Genomic DNA, 19564 nt, shown 5'->3' on the forward strand with positions numbered 1-19564 from the left:
TAGAAAGAGTGAAAGAAGGAGGGAAGGAGAGAAGGAAATAAAAAAGTGAAATAAGGAAGGAAAGAGAGAGAGGGAAGGAAGGCGAAAAGGAACAAAAGAGAGAAAGAGGGAGGGAGGGAGGCAGGGAGGGAAGGAAGGAAGGAACCAAAGAGCAAAGGGAGGGAGGAAAGAAACAGGTAGAGAAGGAAGAAAGAACAAGGGAAAGAAGAAGGAAAAGAAAAAGAGGGAAGCAAGGAAAGGGAGAGGGAAGGAAGGAGAGAAAGAAAGGAAAGAAAGAGGGAGGGAAGGTTTGGCCACAGTCACTCATAAAAACACTGAAAAACACAGTGGAAGAAACTTAAAAAGCAAAAACAAAACAAAACATTACAACACATGCACAGAACCACATAAATATACATACACAAATATATAAATATACACATATACACACACAAAACACATATGCACAGACTGGGCCACAGCAATGAGTGGCAGAGGACAACTAGTGAAATCATAAATTGCCATAATCTTTTTGGCTCAGAGATGACCCCATCAATTCATATTATATGGAGCAATGACAGATATAGTGTAATAATAGTAATGCAATTCTGTAGTGTGAATGAGCCCCATGTTGGCTGTGAGTAGTGGGAGTTGTGGTCTACCCAATATATCTAAAAGAATCAGCTGAGTTAAAGAAGGCTGCTAGCAAATTATTTGGGACATGTTTCCTTTTTCACTCAAACAGCCAAAAAAAACCTGGCTCTGGAAAGGGGTCTCCTTAGAATTGCATGCCTAGACTGTCTCTGATCTGTCTACACTTGTGGTCAAGACAAAAGCATTTGATAGGGACTTCCTTCCTGGTTGGAAAAAAAAGTGTTTGTGTGATTGCCGTGTTTGGTTTGGCTCAAGCCCTATCCATAAACAGGGAAAGGCTCCTTGGGTTAACAGTTCATCTGAGATTCTTTTCTTCTGGCTCAGGATCCTGACAAATGATCCCAGGGTCATGGAAATCCAGTTTTGTTTCTGGATTCATTAATACACACAAATGGAATTCAGCAGCAGACCACAAAGCAACTATGCAAAGCATGAATCAAGGATGCTATGCATCCTTACGGGCCTCCCCTTGCCAAGCCCCAAACCAAAGAATGGAAATGCGCTTAAGGCTCCTACACGCTCTGGACGCAGGCCCGCCAATTACCCCTGACCCTGCCTGCCAGCTCATGCATTCCCCCTTCCCACGTACATTAGCTGGGCCTTTTTAATCACAGCAAATCTCACCACAGTTATTTGCTCCGATCCGGCCTTTCAGCCCACCGGAGAATTGAAGAGTTCAAAAGAGGGAGAGATCACTTCCCTAAGTTAAAGTAAGAGCACCAAAACTTTCCCCAAATATAATGAGGAACCAGAACTCTTACGCAGCCCACAGCATTTGGAAGATTCAGCCAGACTAAGCTTCCCTTTGCTTCTCTGTTGTTGTTTTTTTAAATACCTATATTTGCTGTTCTTCAAGACTGTGGTCATTTCAAGGAAGTTTACTATAAAGAACATGTGCAACGATATAACAGCAATATAATAAATACTCTATATATTCAAGTATAAGTCAAAAACTTTTAGTCAATGTCTCTCTCACTGTTGATGTACAAGACTGAGAATTGCTTTGTTACTAGAGTCTGTCCGTGTTTATTAAATACAACTACATGTAATTGGTACATCCTCTCAGGCAGAGTAGCATCAACTTTTCTTTTCATGCCCTGTGCAGCAGATGTGTCAAAATACAACTCTTCCCATCCTGTCACTACTTCAGGACAAAGGGGGTAAAGGGCTATAGTCCCACACATCTGAAGGCTGATGCGTTGGGGAAAGTTGTGGTCCAAAGCAACTGGAGGGGAGAGAGAACGTGGGAGATAAAGCTGCTGTGTTTTCTCTGAGTGAACCACCTAAACCACTCCCGATTTGACTCCTGACAAGCTCTTCAGTCACATCACTCCTTTTGAAGACCTAACAGGTTGAAAATCTCACTTCCCCCCTCCCCAGCCTCACCACTCTTTATCCATCCAAAGATATGAATCTTCCACCTGACTCAGTATTGTAACTGGCAAGCTGTTCCGAATTTCACAAAGTATCATTGCCAATTTAAACAGAACTTTGGGCAATTATATTAGGTAGTCATGTGCCTTGCTTTACAACTTCTTTTTGAATGGCTGTCAGAGGTCTACATTTGAAGACATCTGTGTATGGGTTGGGAAACATTGGCTCTCCAAGTTGCTAGACTGTAATCCCCAACATCCCCAAACATGAGCATACCATCCCCTGTTATGTCAGCTCCACTGGCTGCCGGTCTATTTCTGAGCACAATTCAAAGTGCTGGTTTTGGCCTATAAAGCCCTATATGGTTCCGGCCCAGCTTACTTGTCCGAACGTATCTCCCTCTACATTCCACCTTGTAGTTTAAGATCGTCCGGGGAGGCCCTGCTCTGGGTCTCGCCAGCTTCGCAAACGCGTTTGGTGGGGATGAGGGACAGGGCCTTCTCAGTGGTGGCCCCCATCTGTGGAATTCGCTCCCCAGTGAGATCAGGTCAGCTTCATCCCTCTTTTCTTTTAGGAAGAAACTGAAATCATGGTTTTGGGACCAGGCCTTTGGACAGCAAGCATGACAGCGCTTTGGATGTTGAACTGGACTGAAAGTGGCTATTTGGTTGAATAACAATGTTTTAAAATTGTTTTTAATTTACTGTTTTTATTGTTTAAATTATGTTATATTTATTATATCTGTTTGTATGTTGTGGCATCAAATTGTTGGCAGTGTAAGCAGCTCTGAGTTCCCCCTCAAGGGCTGAGAAGGGTGGGGCAGAAATGTTGGAAATAAATAATAAATAAATATCTCTCATTGCTGGCTATAGCAGCTAAGTGCTGATGGCAGCTGCTGCCCAACAACATCTGGAAAGCCAAAGCTTAACTACCTCTTCTGTGCAATGCTGGGATAAAATGTCCCTAAAGGAAGAGCAAGAATGCCAAATGTGCCTGTTGTGAGTTTATACCTGAACTTCAGCATGGCAATGGGAGCCTTCTCATTCCGGACCACACCTGGAATATTGTGTCCAATTCTGGGCACTGCAATTGAAGGGAAATGTTGACAAGCTGGAATGTGTCCAGAGGAAGGCAACTAAAATGATCAAGAGTCTGGAGAACAAACCCTATGAGGAGCAGCTTAAAGATCTGGGCATGCTTAGCCTGCGGAAAAGAAGGCTGAGAAGAGAAATTATGAGGGCCATGTATAAATATGTGAGGGAAAGCCAAAGGGAGGGGGGAGTAGGCTTGGTGTCTGCTGCCCTGGAGACTAGGATGTGGAACAATGGCTTCAAACTACAGGAAAGGAGATTCCACCTGAATATGAGGAAGAACTTCCTAACTGTGAGAGCTGTTCAGCAGTGGAACTCTCTGCCCCAAAGTTTGGTGAAGGTTCCTTCTTTGGAGGCTTTTAAACAGCGGCTGTCAGGGGTGCTTTGAATGCAATTTTCCTGCTTCTCAGCAGGAAGTTGAACTGGTTGGCACACGAGATTTCTTCCAATTCAAGGATACTATGATTCTGTGATGCTGGAACTGGGGATCTGCTCTAAGAGGTTTTAATATGAACTTTGCAAGAGCTACCTAAGGTCTGAACCTACTTTCAAAATACATTCAGCTCCTTTAAAGTTAAAGTAAACCATGACACAAAACCACTATCCACTGGCATGGATGCTATCAATTGCCAGGGGTCAGCAAGCACACAGGTCACCCAACCACAGTCTTTCCCTCCATCATGAATAGTATCATATTCCTACTGAAATCATGATCAAAACTTCAAAATGTATATTTAGCATGCAGCTATGAATCTCTTCTGGTCTCTTTGATTAGATGACACATTTCCACTTTTTGTCCGTCTACAAGTGGCTGCTCTAGGTCATCTGGAACAGGTCAACTCAACAGTGGCCTCCAGTTGGATGCTAAATAACAGTTGCTTCACCAATTGACCTGGGAAACAAAAACCATTCTGGCTAGGTTTGTTGACATTTTTGCTGCATGCTTTGGAGCCAAAGAGCAGAAAAGCAAATGATGGGGTAATATTTCCCACTAACAGAACTTGGGAAGGTTGATTGGCAATGCCCAGAATCCCCCAGATACCAGCTGGGTGGCCAATTCTAAGAGGTTTTGTGCAAAAACAAAAATGACCTTGCCAAGCTCAGTTGCTGCTACAGCTTTACTAAAAAGAAAGAAAGAAAGAAAAGAAAGAAAGAACAAGAGAAAAAGAACAATTTTAGCAATTTTTCTGTTTTCCTAGCCTTGCTGCACTTTGCAATGTTTCAGAGATGGAAACTCACATTGGTGGGCCAAGAGGGCAAAATATATGAATGAGAAAGAGCAGACAAACAAGGAGAACATTTCTCTGAGGGCCCTTCCAGACAGGCCCTATATCCCATGATCTGATCTCAGGTTTTCTGTTTATCCCAGATTATCTGGAAGTGCAGACTCATATAATCCATGTTAAAGCAGAAAACCTGGGATCTGATCCTGGGATATAGGGCCTGTCTGGAAGGGCCCCGATTCTACTGCAAAAATCACTCTTCTCCCATTGTTTAATTATGTACAAATTGCTTTTGCACAATGAACATTATTTGCAGCCAATTAAGTAAATTGAGGGCAAAGGGGGAGGAGGAGAAGAAAACTGGGACACTTTAAAAGAAGCTGGAAAAGATGACAAAAATGTAGGATTGTTTTTATCAAAATGGGCAGCTCAATTGTATGTCCTGCTCCCCTCTTCTCCCCAAATGATCTTCACTTCAGGGCCTTAAATATAAGAAGTATTGTGTTGTTTCAAGACAGAATCACCTTAATTCCAGGAATCAACTCACTTGGGCTCACTTCCATTTCATGTTTCACTTCCCAGAAATTAAACAGAGAAACAGATCTGTTGTTCCCACCTGGATCTTTCTTCGATAGTTATCTCCTCAATGAGATGCTAAACTCACACGCTGCCTCCCTCTGTGCCAGGGGTGAGGGAGGAGGAAGAAGAAGAAGAACTGGAGACAAAAGTAAGAGGGTGAAGGTACAAAGGCCCTGGTTGCACCTGCCAGTGATGGAGGAAATGTGGTTTTGCCTTTTGATCTGATAAGCATCCCTATTGCAGGTGTTTAGGGGGTGAATGCAAGTTACAGAGGTTTTTTCCCCCCCGCCTTGGTACTTTCTCCTTCACTGCATTGCCGTCTGCCATTTCAGGTTTTTCTTTTAACCCTTAGAGCACCAAGAGGGAGCCAGGTTTGTATTTGCCAAGGCTTCTCTCTTAGGCCCCATCTACACTGCCATATAAAATCCAGATTATCTGCTTTGAATTGGGTTATATGGCAGTGTGAAAGGTAAAAGTACAGGTTTCCCCTTGATATTATGTCTAGTTGTGTCTGACTCTGGGTGGTGTTGCTCATCTCTATTTCTAAACCGAAGAGTTGGCGTTGTCTGTAGACACCTCCAAGGTCATGTGGCCAGCATGACTGCATGGAATGCTGTTACCTTCCCAGCAGAGCCATACCTATTGATCTACTCACATTTGCATGTTTTTGAACTGCTAGGTTGGCAGAAGCTGGGGCTAACAGCGGGAGCTCACCCCACTCCCCGGATTCAAACCACTGACCTTTCGGTCAGCAAGTTCAGCAACTCAGCGGTTTAACCTGCTGTGCCACTGGGGGCTCCATATGGCAGTGTAGTGTAGATTAATGTAGTATTGTAGTGTAGTATTGCTGATATGTTGATATTATTGTTGTGATATTCTCTTATTGTAAACTGTTTTTATATGTTGTACACCGCCGTGAGTCGCCCTAGGGCTGAGAACGGCGGTCAACAAATGCAGTAAATAAATAAAATAAATTAATATAATTCAATTCAAATAAAATAATCTGAATTTTATATAGCAGTGCAGATGGGGCCTAGATGAGTAAGGCCCCTTTCACACAGCTGAATAAAATCCCACATTTTCTGCCTTGAACTGGACTCAAATAACCCAGTTCAAAGCAGATATTGTGGGATTTTCTGCCTTGATATTCTGGGTTATATGGCTGTGTGGAAGGGCCCTAAGTGTATTACTGAAAGTGGACCAGATTTACTGTGGGATGAGAGACCCAAATCCTGATTTCTGATAGTCATTTAGAGCTCATCAGGCATGAATGTGCATTGGCTATAAACAACCATATTGAGAGATAATTTACCTTGAAGGGGGGGACAGTTTTCCATTCATGGAGGAGTCCGCTATGGGATACTTCTTTTAGATTGAGTTGCAAATGAGAAATGGTGGGAATTGGATTCCAACTGCAAGACTCTCTTTGATTTACCCCCAATTTAGAGTGAGCTTTTAGACAAATTTTAAAGACTTCTTTTGAAAGTGTGATTTCGTCTCACCTGGCCAGTTCCTTTTAAAGGTCCAAAAGCAGTGTGTAAGTGGATTTTATTACACATTAATATGCATTGCCAGCTAAAGAGGTGGTCTCACCACAACACTGTTAAGCTCAGTGTAGAATTACCTAAGTGCGCCACTGATCTTTTCACAGGGAAACAATCTCCACCCTTCGGAGCCCACTAAGGGTCGCTTTGGCCTTAGTCCCAGTCTGGGCGGGTGCGTGGGAATTGTTACTGGATTAAATAGTTGGGAGATGCTTAGCTCAGAGAGACGGGCAGGGAGGTGGAGGTTTTAAAAACAAATAGAAGCAGCTACAACATACATACACACATGAGCAAACAGCCTCCCATCATATTAAAAGAAGGGTGAATCAAAACAAATAACCATAAAGCATAATTTTAAAAGGTCTGATTATCTTCCCTGTCTAATCATGTTAGCAAGCAATAAAGTCTAGTTTCTAAAAACAGGGACTACAGAACTGAAGTCCTCTGTGTCATATTTCAACCTAATGTTCTCCAGATGTTGTAAGATTTCAGCTCCCATCATCCCTGATCCCTGGTCATACTGACTAATGGGTATTGAAATCTACAGCATCTGGCAGGCATCAGGTTGTGCAAAGTTGCAGTGCATTTGGCCTCCAATTCCCATTGATCTTAGACTATTTATCCAGCAACCAGGTACAATGAGAACTAGAGTTCAATGATATTGAAGACCAACAGAGATTCTCTACTACTTTAGATGAAATACCAAAGATTTTCCTAATTTTGCCGCCTGGGCCTCTTGCCGCCACTTGGGCCCTGCAATGCCTCCTCAATCACAGGGCTCAACAAGGAGGAGGAAGAGGAAGGTAAAGAGAGCGAGGAGGGAAGAAGTGCCACTCTATATAGTGTTCCCTCGCTACTTAAATTAATTTTTTTAAAAACCCGCGAAACACCGAGTCTGCGACAAGTTAACCGCGAAGCAGCGAGGGAACACTGTAGAGAAGTTAGACAGATCTCTAAAACTATGAATTTCAAATGTTGGGTGCAAACTGAAGAAGATGTTATCCCTTGACCCAACAAAATGTGAGCTGGAGCTGAGAAGAGAATGTCCTTGAACATCCTTACTAATAGGCAGGCTCATAGAGGAAAATAAGAGGTCCAAAATCCACATGGAGCTTTGAAAGTTCAAGCCCTCACTTTAATCTGGGGCTAATAAACAAATAAGAAGCCAGTTTTGTAACATCAGTGGATGATATTCCCAGCTACCATATTCTGAACAAGTTGAAGCTTCCAGACACTTTTGAAGGCAACTCCGTGCATACTGCTGTTGTCCCATTGTGACAATAATGAGATATGCAGGGCAGGCAAAAATAGATTATGCAAGCACCTTCAATTGGCCAAAGGACTCAAAACAGGAATTCACATAGCCTATGAGTATGTCATTTCAAGAAGTGGTGGGATGTCCAGAAAAAAGAAAAAGAGATGAATTATATATCTATATACTCGAGTATAAGCCAACCTGAATATAAGCTGAGGCACTTAATTCTACCACAAAAAACTGGGAAAACTTACTGACTCGAGTATAAGCCGAGGGTGGGAAATGCAGCAGCTACTGGCAAATTTCAAAATAAAAATAGATACCAAGAAAAATACATTAATTGAGGTATCAATAGGTTAAATGTTTTTGAATATTTACATAAAGCCATAATTTAATATTTACATAAAGCTATAATTTAAGGTAACGGCGCGCCATGCAGCCATGCTGGCCACATGACCTTGGAGGTGTCTACGGACAACGCCAGCTCTTCAGCTTAGAAATGGAGATGAGCATCAACCCCCAGAGTCGAACACAATTGGACTTATTGTCAGGGGAAAATCTTTACCTTTACTATCACCTTTTATAGCGCCAAAAAGTTAAAACCATTATTCTCTGCCCTGCCTCCCAATGCATAGAAAACGGTTTTCCACAGAGTTTGATAAACCACACCCCAGAGTCGGTTACGACTGGACTTAATGTTAGTGGGGAAATCTTTACCTTACCTATAATTTAAGATAAGACTGTCCAACTCTGGTTAAACCATTATTCTAACCTTCTTCATTGTAAATGTGCTTACGTGTTCTTCTTATAATAATAGATTAAAATGATAAATGCAATAATGATAATAGAGTAAAATAATGGAAATGTAATAATAACAATAATAAAATAATAAATGTAATAATAATAGAGTAAAATAATGTAAATATAATAATAGCGTAAAATAATACAAATAATAACAGAGTAAAATAATAAACTTTGACTCGAGTATATACGGTACACAGCCTAGTGGTTTGAGCACAGGACTACAACTTTGAGTCTGGAGAACATGGTTCGAATCCCCACAAAACCATGAAATCCTGAGATTTGCACACAACAGCTTGGTGGCATCGGTGTTCTAGGATACTTATAGAAGAGTGCTTGGAAATCTGTGGCCCTCCATATATTGTTGGACTGCAATTCCCATCCATCTTAGACAGGACATCAGGTAGTCTGAGTATATTTATTTATTAATTATTTTATTGTGGGAGACATCTGAAGGGCCATATAATCCCAATCTCTAGGGGCCATGGTGAGAACATGGGAAAAGTGCAAGGATGTTCTGGACCAGACAGGTCTTTGGTCTAACTCATAAAATATACAAATTAAACTCAATATACAAAGTTGAACTTTGTATATTGAACTTTACTCAATATACAAAGTTGGTGCAACTTTCGCATCTCTGCTCAACAGGACACTGATTTTGGAAAGATGCCACCTCTTAGACTTCACAACTCACAAGTCTTTGTCAGTGGATTTGTTTGGTTTTGCTTCTTCAACTGGAAATCCTTTTTTTTTTAAAAAAAAATCAATTCATAAAGCATATGGAAAGCAGAAGTTCAACACTTAATAAGAAGGAAGGGAAAGTGATTCAGGAAAAAAGATACTCCCAAAATATTCTGTGGAGGGTGTGTTGTGGGGGGCATTCAAGAAAGGGTTGGTGGAAGAAAGATAAGAAATAAAAGGCAGAAGAACTAGCCTACTGTCAGCTCTGAATCAGGCTTGCTATTCCACTTTTAAAAAGCCACTGTATGTGTGCAGACAAGAACAGATAGTTATAATACCCCGCCACCTGCCAATGAGTATCTCAGCATCTAGCTCTTGTTAAATGCACAGCTACAGAGGCTGATTGAAAAAGTGGCAACCTCAGGTCCAAAGCAATTTTTTTGCAAATGTGCCAACATGAAAGGCCAGGTCTGGTACTACCATTCAACAACACAAACCCAGTGAGACAACCAGCCACTGCTCTTCTCAGGCTTTTCTTTTGTGAGTGTAACTTCAGAACTGTGGCTTGTTCAGGATCAAATTTACCAAACTCTGTGGGAAACTGTTTTCTATGCATTAGGAGGCAGGGCAGAGAATAATGGTTTTAACTTTTTGGCGTATAAAAGGTGATAGTAAAGGTAAAGGTTTTCCCCTGACAATAAGTCCATTTGTGTCCGACTCTGGGGGTTGATGCTCATTTCTAAGCCGAAGAGCCAGTGTTGTCCGTAGACACCTCCAAGGTCATGTGGCCAGCATAACTGCATGGAGCACTATCAAGTTTTAAGAAACTTCTCCATGCCGTTTCTCTGTTTGGTTTGCTGAAGTTTGCTCCCCTCCTCTAGATCAGTACATTACACACATATAGTCTCACAGAGGCGTTTTCCTCCACTCCTATCCCCCATCCTTAGGTGGAATCTTAATAAAGCCTCTTCCCCACAAAATGAAAAAAAAAACCCATCTGTGAACTCTTGTCTATTTCCTGAGGTCTGTCAGGCTTTCCCTATAGGGTGCATTTCATTCCTTCACTTTAGCAGCTGTTCCTCATTCATCCCCACCCCACCCCCAGCCCCACAATGCAGTTTTCCTGTTTTGTTGGAATATTTGAATCTCCCCTCCAGGGGCTGGGATGGGGAAGGCAAGCAAACAGCTGCACATGTTTCTCCCCCCACCCCGACATGCTCCCTTTCACCACCACCCCCTTTCTTTGCTATTTGGAGCAGCTATAAATAGCTCCAGGCAGACCAGGAAAAATGTGGATTGTAACTGGGGTTAATAGGCAGAAAATGGAGCTCAGCTGTCCTTACTGGAGCTTTAGAGTCAAGCTGCAACTTGGCAGGGAAGAGGGGGGAAATGCCAAGCAAGTGCCCCCTAAGGCACCCATACTATGAGAACACACAGTTAAAGAAAATACCCGTTTATTCTGCCTGGGATGAGAAAAGGGGTGATAGCATCAGCTGGAACATTTTCAAATATGACCTAAGTGAGAAAGTTGCCCCTTTCCCTTCCCCATTTTTTCATTCCTCTCCAGCACTGTTAAGGGTGCAATTCTGTCACCATTTACTTGTATGAAAACACATGAATCACGTTGATTTTATGTGGGGCACCAAAGAGGAACTTTGCAGCTCTCCAGATGAAGTTGGATTCACAACTTCATCTAGAACTTCATCCAAGTTTCACAAAGCTCAGCTAAGCATGGACTGGGGATGATGGAAGCTAGGATTGGGCTACCAGAGAATGCCTCCAGGAGTCTTTGGGTAACTCCATGGAGCTGTACACATCACATATAGTGCTTTTATTCCACTATGACTGACATAGTTCTGTCCTATTGATGCTGGATATAGTGCAGACACCTGATTGGTATAGCCCACTATGGCCTAGAACTCCAGAGCTGATGTCTCCCCATCTCTGGAACTGGGCTGGCATAAGCAAGGCCACAGAAAAGTTTTTGAACTTTTGTATGGTTTTGTTCATTACCCTAATAAAATGTACATCTCCTAAATGGTTTGGGTCCAGGCTACTTGTCCAATCGCATCTCCCTATACAGGCCATCTCGTGCACTGCAGTCAACGGAGAAGGCCCTGCTCTCGGTCCCATTCCCGTCTCAAGCACAGTTGGTGGGAACAAGAGAGGGAGCCTTCTCTGTGATCACACACTGTCTCTGGATCTCTCTCCTTAAAGAAATAAAAATTGCCCCCCCCCCCTCTTCTTCTTTAAGAAACTTCTGAAAATGCACTTATGTACCTTAGCGTATGGAGAGGAGGAGGACTAAGTTATTTTAATCCACTGGAACGTTGACGAACCATTTGCACTATATGATGGCTATGAAATATTTTTAATAAACACCTCTGTTAGCCATGTCAAATGCAATTTATTTTAACTGCTTTTAATGATATATGTTCAATGTTCATTTATGTCTTAGTTTTATTGCCTAATTGGTTTATTGCTACTTAGTATCATTTCAATATTTATTTATTTCATTGTAAGTTTATTATTGTCATTGCACATTATTTTGTATTATTTCTGATATTGTTTGTACTTTGTAAGGCACTGAATGTTTGCCTGTCTCTGTATGCAAAGTGCACTGAGTCCATTTTGGGAGAGAGGGTAGTCTAGAAATAAAGTTCTAGTATTATCTCTAGATCTGGGGTTAGCATGTGAACGAATTGAAAATAATTACATAAAGGAGCATTAAGGCATGCGTCTATGTGACCTACCAAGTATGCCTGTGCCAATAAATGTGATCTACAAAATAATGATGTAGCTGTGATGTATTAAGGTGTGTTTTGCCATTTTGATAAAGAAAGGTATTAATGTATTGTTGAAGGCTTTCATGGTTGGAATCACTGGGTTGTTGTAAGTTTTTCAGACTGTATGGCCATGTTCTAGAACAGGGATCCTCAAACTATGGCCCGGGGGCCACATGTAGCCCACCGAGGGCATTTATCCGGCCCGCCGAGGAGGAGGCCCCCCCTCAGTGGAATCAGTCTTGGCTCTGCTAGTGCAGAGCTCCCTTTGTTCTTTCTGTCTCCGGCTCATGGTCTCTCTCTCTTTCACAATATACAGGGTTAGTCAAAATGAATAGGCCAATTCGGGTACAATTAATTTTCTTATTGGCCTATTCATTTTGACTAACCCTGTATAATTACATATTGTTTTTGTGATTAATCACTATGCTTTATGTTCAGTTTGCAACAATGAAAATACATCCTGCATATCAGATATTTACATTACAATTCATAACAATAGCAAAATAACAGTTGTGAAGTAGCAACAAATATAATTTTATGGTTGGGGTCACCACTACATGAGGAACTGTTTTAAGGAGTCACAGCATTAGGAAGGTTGAGAACCACTGGTGTATATGGAGAGAGGGCACCTGATGATGTGCAGCTAAAGCGCTGAAAAACAGAGTGCATCTACACTGCAGAATTAATGGAGTTTGACTGCTATTGTGTAATGCTATGGAATCTTGGGATTTAAAATTTTATAAACTGTTTTGCCTTTTCTGTTCCCCTTTTGTTTTGTTTTTTACTTCAAAATAAGGTATGTGCAATGTGCATAGGAATTTGATTATAGTTTTTTTTTAAAAAATCTATAGTCCGGCCCTCCAGCGGTCTGGGGAACAGTGAACTGGTCCCCTGTTTAAAAAGTTTGAGGACCCCTGTTCTAGAAGCATTCTCTCCTGATGTTTTGCCTGCATCTGTGGCAGGCATCCTCAGAGCTTGTGAGGTTTGGCACATAACCTCTGAGGATGCCTGCCATAGATGCAGGCAAAAAGTCAGGAGAGAATGCTTCTGGAACATGAGCATACTGCCTGAAAAACTTACAACAACCCAAATGTATTAATGATTATTAGTCCTTTGTCATGCTCAAGGTGTCTGCTTGTTTTATGGTCTTGCAACCCAGTCACCTTTTTGCTTTGTGTTCTTAAGTGACTGAAATATAGTGAGGACCGGACCCATTTTTAGGGATTTTTTTCCATGTCAGGAGCAACTTGAGAAACCACATGTTGCTTCTGGTGTGAGAGAACTGGCTGTCTGCAAAGAAACACCCTGATATTTGATATTTTACCATCCTTGTGGGAGACTTCTCTCATGTCCCCGCTTGGGGAGCTGGATCTGACAGAGGGAGCTCAACACGCTCTCACTGGATTTGAACCGCTGACCTGTCGTCTGCAGTCCTGCTGGCACAAGGATTTAACCCATTGTACCACCGGGGGCGTAACGCACGGGGATAACACTATTGAATCCTGGGGTTTGTAAACTATTTAGCCACTAGGGCTCTGTGCCTTCTCTCAATTGCCAGTCTCATTATTCCATAAGATGGAATCATGGCAGCCAAAAAGATGACATAATTCCATAGCATGAAATATCTGGAGGGACAAAACTGTCTTCCCTGAAACAGACTGATGGCATATCATTTTCTGCATCTGTCTCAAACATGTTGTTAATATTGAAGCAAAGCTTGGAACCTTAAAGGTTCTCCCTGATTTAGTGAATGTCCTCTAGTTGAGAACAATGTTTGATGAATTAAATTTAATGCCATTATGTTTCAGTAAGCAGTTTCATCTAATAATTCTTATTTAATCTATTTGATTGCCAGATGCCTTGAGTTCCATGGTTTTAAGAGAAAGAAAAGGTTAAAAGAGAGAGAAAAACAACCTAAGTAGGGTTTTTCTTTTTTACCCTGGCAAAGTTTATCTTAACAATAAAATATAGGGAACACTGAGCTCTGTCTTTTCTCCTACTCTGACTAGAAGAGTGTAACAAAACAGCTTTTTCTGATCCCTGCTCCCAAGCCCTGCAGGTCTCTTTTGATGCTGTGGTACCCGATACTGGGGAAGGTAAGCTGAGCAAGGATGGGAAAAGGCAGACAATGACTGGCAAAGAGAGCGTTTTCATCTTGGCCTTAAGCAGAAGCAAGGGCAGACTTTGTCCTTACCCTTTCTTGTCTAGGAAAGAAAAAAGAAAGAAAAAGAAAAGCTCTTGATAAGGGAAATTCCCCCAGGGTGAAAAGCAATACGCTTCTTCCACGCTGCATTCATAGGGATGTTCAAAGCCTCATTCATCAGGGTGAAACAGCTTAGGGGTGAGGGCTGGACTGAGGGAGGGGTTGTAGGCTCCATTTTTAGCACTGGGGCTTCTGTTCTGGACCTGAATAGGCTCCCCCCTCCCCACTTTAGTGCCTTTTTCCCATGACAAGTTCTGACCTGCTTAGGGTAAGGGAACCCCAAAGGTTTGCTCTCCTTTAGGCTCACTTAGGAAGAGCCTCAGATAGGCTGAAGTAGCAAACACACCAGGCCTGTACAACCTGTGACCCTCCAGGTGTTTTGGACTTAGTTCCCATAATTCTTTATTTCACATATTTGTATCCTGTCATTCTCACCCTAAAAGGCGACTCAATGAGGGCTTACAGCAGTTAGAGATACGATGCCAATACATGTAAATATAAAAATAAACAAATACAATTAAACTCATACAGTTAAACATGAGCGAAGGAAAATAGATGCTTTTGAACTGTGGTGCTGGAGGAAAGTTTTGAGAGTGCTTTGGACCGTGAGAAGATCCAACCAGTCCATCCTCCAGGAAATAAAGCCCGACAGCTCATTGGAGGGAAGGATACCAGAGGCAAAGATGAAGTACTTTGGCCACATCATGAGGAGACAGGAAAGCTTAGAGAAGACAATGATGCTGGGGAAAATGGAAGGAAAAGGGAAGAGGGGCCGACCAAGGGCAAGATGGATAGATGGGATCCTTGAAGTGACTGGCTTGACCTTGAAGGAGCTGGGGGTGGTGATGGCCGACAGGAAGTTCTGGCATGGGCTGGTCCATGAGGTCACGGAGAGTTGTAATTGACTGAACGAATGAACAACAACAACACAGATTTCCAAGCCCTATTCTATAAGAATCCTCCTGACACACACTTAATTACTTAATACTTAGGCAATCCCTCGTTGGCCGAGTAGGATAGTCTTACAAGATCAGTGTACTGGGGGTCCCCTCGATGGACTGTCACCTTGTCGTGGTGAGGGGGCTTGTGTGTTCCAATGAACCTGTAGGCACAACAACTGGAGTCGTGCACTCCCAGGAGTGGCCGCGGGGGAGGTTCCAGACCAAGCACAGTCCGAAGACCCAAAGACCTCAACGGCGGAGCAGGCGGAGGATAACATGCCACATGTTACAACGGCTGCGAAGGCGGAAGAAGGCTGCAACAGACTGAGAAGCCACGGTCATTGTGTTAAACTACATCACCAGTGGAACCTCACTCTGTGAAGTCTGTGTGTTGATCAGTTGTGCACTGACCTCCACACATTAAAAAAACCCACGCACAGGCGTCTTCCAAAGAAAATAAAAACCAAGCAACCAAAGTCCCATGGCGATCAGCGAGTGGCGACGGGGGCAGGACTGTGAAATCTGGAAGCCCCTAGTCACAGACTGGCACATGGGCGGTGGGTACGGACTCAGTCGTTCTACCTCAAGGTCCGAGGCAGTTGAGTAGTTCGGCAGCTGTATCTACGACTGAGCAGCCCTATTGAGGACCCACTCTGCTCACCCCACATGGGGAGGGGGCTAGAAAAGGTGCCCTAAACATAGTCTGCCTCACTTATCCCTGACTGGACTGCCGCGTCCAGTGGGGTCACCACCCTGCGGCCAAAAAAGGAAAATGAACCTCGGTACGTGGAACGTACGGACTCTGATGGACAACAGTGGCAGTGAACGCCCCGAACGCAGAACTGCCATCATTGCAAGGGAGCTGGGACGCTTCAACATCGACATAGCAGCCCTTCAGGAGACCCGGAGAGCAGGAGAGGGACAGCTGAAGGAAGAAAAAGGAGGCTACACCTTCTTCTGGAAGGGACTGCCCGAAAAAGACCAAAGAATGCACGGAGTTGGCTTTGCCATCAGGAATGATCTGATGAAACATCTGTCCGAAGCACCCACTGGCATCAACGAACGACTCTCAACCCTCCGAATCGATCTTGCCAAAAACCAACGGGCAACCATCATAAGTGCCTATGCACCAACACTAGATGCTGACGAAGACATCAAGGAGAAATTCTACTGTCAGCTGGACAACGTCCTATCGGGGATACCTAAGGAGGACAAAATCATCCTCCTGGGGGACTTCAATGCAAGAGTCGGGCGAGACTTCGACCTGTGGCCAGGAACCATCGGAAAAGACGGGGTTGGAAACAGCAACTCAAATGGCATCCTGCTTCTCACCAAATGTGCGGAACACAACCTTGTCATCACCAACACGCTCTTCCGCCAGAAAAACAAGTTCAAGACATCATGGAAGCACCCCCGGTCAAAGCATTGGCACCTCTTAGACTATGTAATCACACGCGCCAGAGACCGCCGTGATGTGCTCCTCACAAGAGCCATGACAGGTGCTGACGACTGCTGGACTGACCACAGGCTAATTCGATCCTCGATGGCTCTCAAGATTGCCCCCAAGCGCAGACTCCAAGGAAGGAAGACAAGGCGCAAAATGAACACCCAAGTCCTTCAGGAGCCCTCCAGACGAGCCCATCTCCAAACAGCACTCAAGGACCATCTACCCACAGTACACCCCGAAAGTGTCGAGGAACATTGGAACAAACTGAAGACCTCCATCATCCAAGCCTGCGAAGAAACTATTGGATACCAAGCCAAGAAACATCAAGACTGGTTTGATGAAAATGACATCGAGATCCAACAGCTAATTGACAAGAAAAGGAAAGCCTTCCAAGCATGGCAGAGAGACATCAACTGTGCTGCTAAGAAAAAGATCTATGCCAGTGCAAAAGCTGAGGTCCAAAGAAGGACAAGAGAACTCAAGAACATCTGGTGGACAAAGAAGGCTGAAGAAATCCAACACCTGGCAGATACCCATGATGCTCAGGGATTCTTCAAAGCCACAAAGGTCATCTATGGACCAAGAAACCATGGGATACAGCCTCTACGCTCATCAGATGGAACCAAACTCCTGAAGGACCAAAACTCAATTGCACTACGTTGGAAAGAACACTACCAAAGCCTCCTGAACCGCAGCTCCAATGTGGCCGAAGAGGTCCTCTCACAAATCCCGCAACAACAAACCAGGGACGAGCTTGCAGCACTGCCTAGTTTGGAAGAAGTCAGCAATGCCATCAGCCAACAGAAGAATAACAAAGCCAGTGGACCAGATGGGATCCCTGCTGAAATCTTTAAAGAGGGAGGACCTGAGCTGACACACCAACTCCACCAGCTCATAGAAAAAGTGTGGGTGACCGAGAAAATCCCAGCAGATTTCAAGGACGCCACCATCATCACCCTCTTCAAAAAAGGGGAAAGAACAGACTGCGGAAACTATCGAGGTATCTCCCTTCTAACCTCTGCTGGGAAAATCCTCGCAAGAATCCTTGCAAACCGCCTTCTGCCCCTCTCAGAAGACACCCTCCCAGAATCCCAGAATGGCTTCCGCCCCTCCAGAGGAACCGTGGACATGATCTTCACTGCACGACAGCTCCAAGAAAAATGCAAGGAACAAAACCAACCTCTGTACATGGCATTCATCGACCTTGCAAAGGCATTCGACACAGTGAATCGCAGCGCTCTCTGGACCATCCTCCACAAAATCGGGTGCCCAAACAAATTTGTGAACATCCTGCGGCTCCTCCACGATGACATGATGGCAACAGTCTTGGACAGCAGTGGCTCCCAAAGTGACCCATTTAAGGTGGAATCAGGTGTCAAACAGGGATGTGTTATTGCCCCAACTCTATTCTCCATCTTCATCGCTATGATACTTCACCTTGTTGATGGGAAGCTTCCCACCGGAGTGGAAATAATCTATCGGACAGATGGCAAGCTATTCAACCTCAGCAGACTGAAAGCCAAAACCAAGGTTACAACAACAGCTGTTATAGAACTCCAGTATGCTGATGACAATGTCGTCTGTGCGCATTCAGAAGAAGATCTACAAGCCACTCTAAACACCTTCGCAGAAGCATATGAGAAGCTCGGCCTGTCATTGAACATTGAGAAAACCAAGGTGCTGTTCCAGCAGTCGCCAGCCAATCCCTCTCCAATGCCAGTAATACAGCTTAATGGTGTCACATTAGAAAATGTGGACCATTTCCGCTACCTTGGCAGCCACCTCTCCACCAAAGTCAACATCGACGCCGAAATACAACACCGCCTGAGCTCTGCAAGTGCAGCATTTTCCAGAATGAAGCAGAGAGTGTTTGAGGACCGGGACATCCGTAGGGATACCAAGGTGCTTGTTTATAAAGCTATTGTCCTCCCAACCCTGCTCTATGCCTGTGAGACGTGGACTGTCTACAGACGTCACATGCAGCTCCTGGAACATTTCCATCAGCGCTGCCTCCGGAAAATCCTGCAAATCTCCTGGGAAGACAAGCGGACAAACGTCAGTGTGCTGGAAGAAGCAAAGACCACCAGCATTGAAGCGATGGTCCTCCAACATCAACTCCGCTGGGCCGGCCACGTTGTCCGGATGCCTGACCACCGTCTCCCAAAGCAGTTGCTCTACTCCGAACTTAAGAACGGAAAACGGAACGTTGGTGGACAGGAAAAGAGATTTAAAGATGGGCTCAAAGCCAACCTTAAAAACTCTGGCATAGACACTGAGAACTGGGAAGCTCTGGCCCTTGAGCGCTCCAGCTGGAGGACAGCTGTGACCAGCAGTGCTGCAGAATTTGAGGAGGCACGAGTGGAGGGTGAAAGAGAGAAACGTGCCAGGAGGAAGGCGCGTCAAGCCAACCCCGACCGCGACCGCCTTCCACCTGGAAACCAATGCCCTCACTGTGGAAGAAGATGCAGAGCAAGAATAGGGCTCCACAGCCACATACGGACCCACAAGGAAATCCATAATGGAAGACCATCTTACTCGTCCAACGAGGGATCGCCTAAGTAAACTAAGTACTGGGGGTCCATAGGTGACTGTGGAGCCCTATTCTTGATCTGCATCTTCTTCTGCAGTGAGGGCATTGGTTTCCAGATGGAAGACGGTCTTGGTCGGGGTTAGCTTGATGCGCCTTCTTATTGGCACGTTTCTCTCTTTCGTCTTCCATTTGTGCTTCTTCAAATTCTGCAGCATTGCTGGTCACAGCTGACCTCCAGTTGGAGTGCTCAAGAGCCAGGGCTTCTCAGTTCTCAGTGTCTATGCCAGAGATTTTAAGGGTGGCTTTGAGCCCATCTTTAAATCTCTTTTCCTGTCCACTAACATTCTGTTTTCCGTTCTTGAGTTCGGAGTAGAGCAACTGCTTTGAGAGATGGTGGTCAGGCATCCGGACAACGTGGCCGGTCCAGCGGAGTTGATTGCTTCAATGCTTCTTTGCTTCTTCCAGCACACTGACGT

This window comes from Anolis sagrei, chromosome 2 (genome assembly GCF_037176765.1).
Source record: "Anolis sagrei isolate rAnoSag1 chromosome 2, rAnoSag1.mat, whole genome shotgun sequence".
Classification (NCBI taxonomy): Eukaryota; Metazoa; Chordata; class Lepidosauria; order Squamata; family Dactyloidae; genus Anolis; species Anolis sagrei.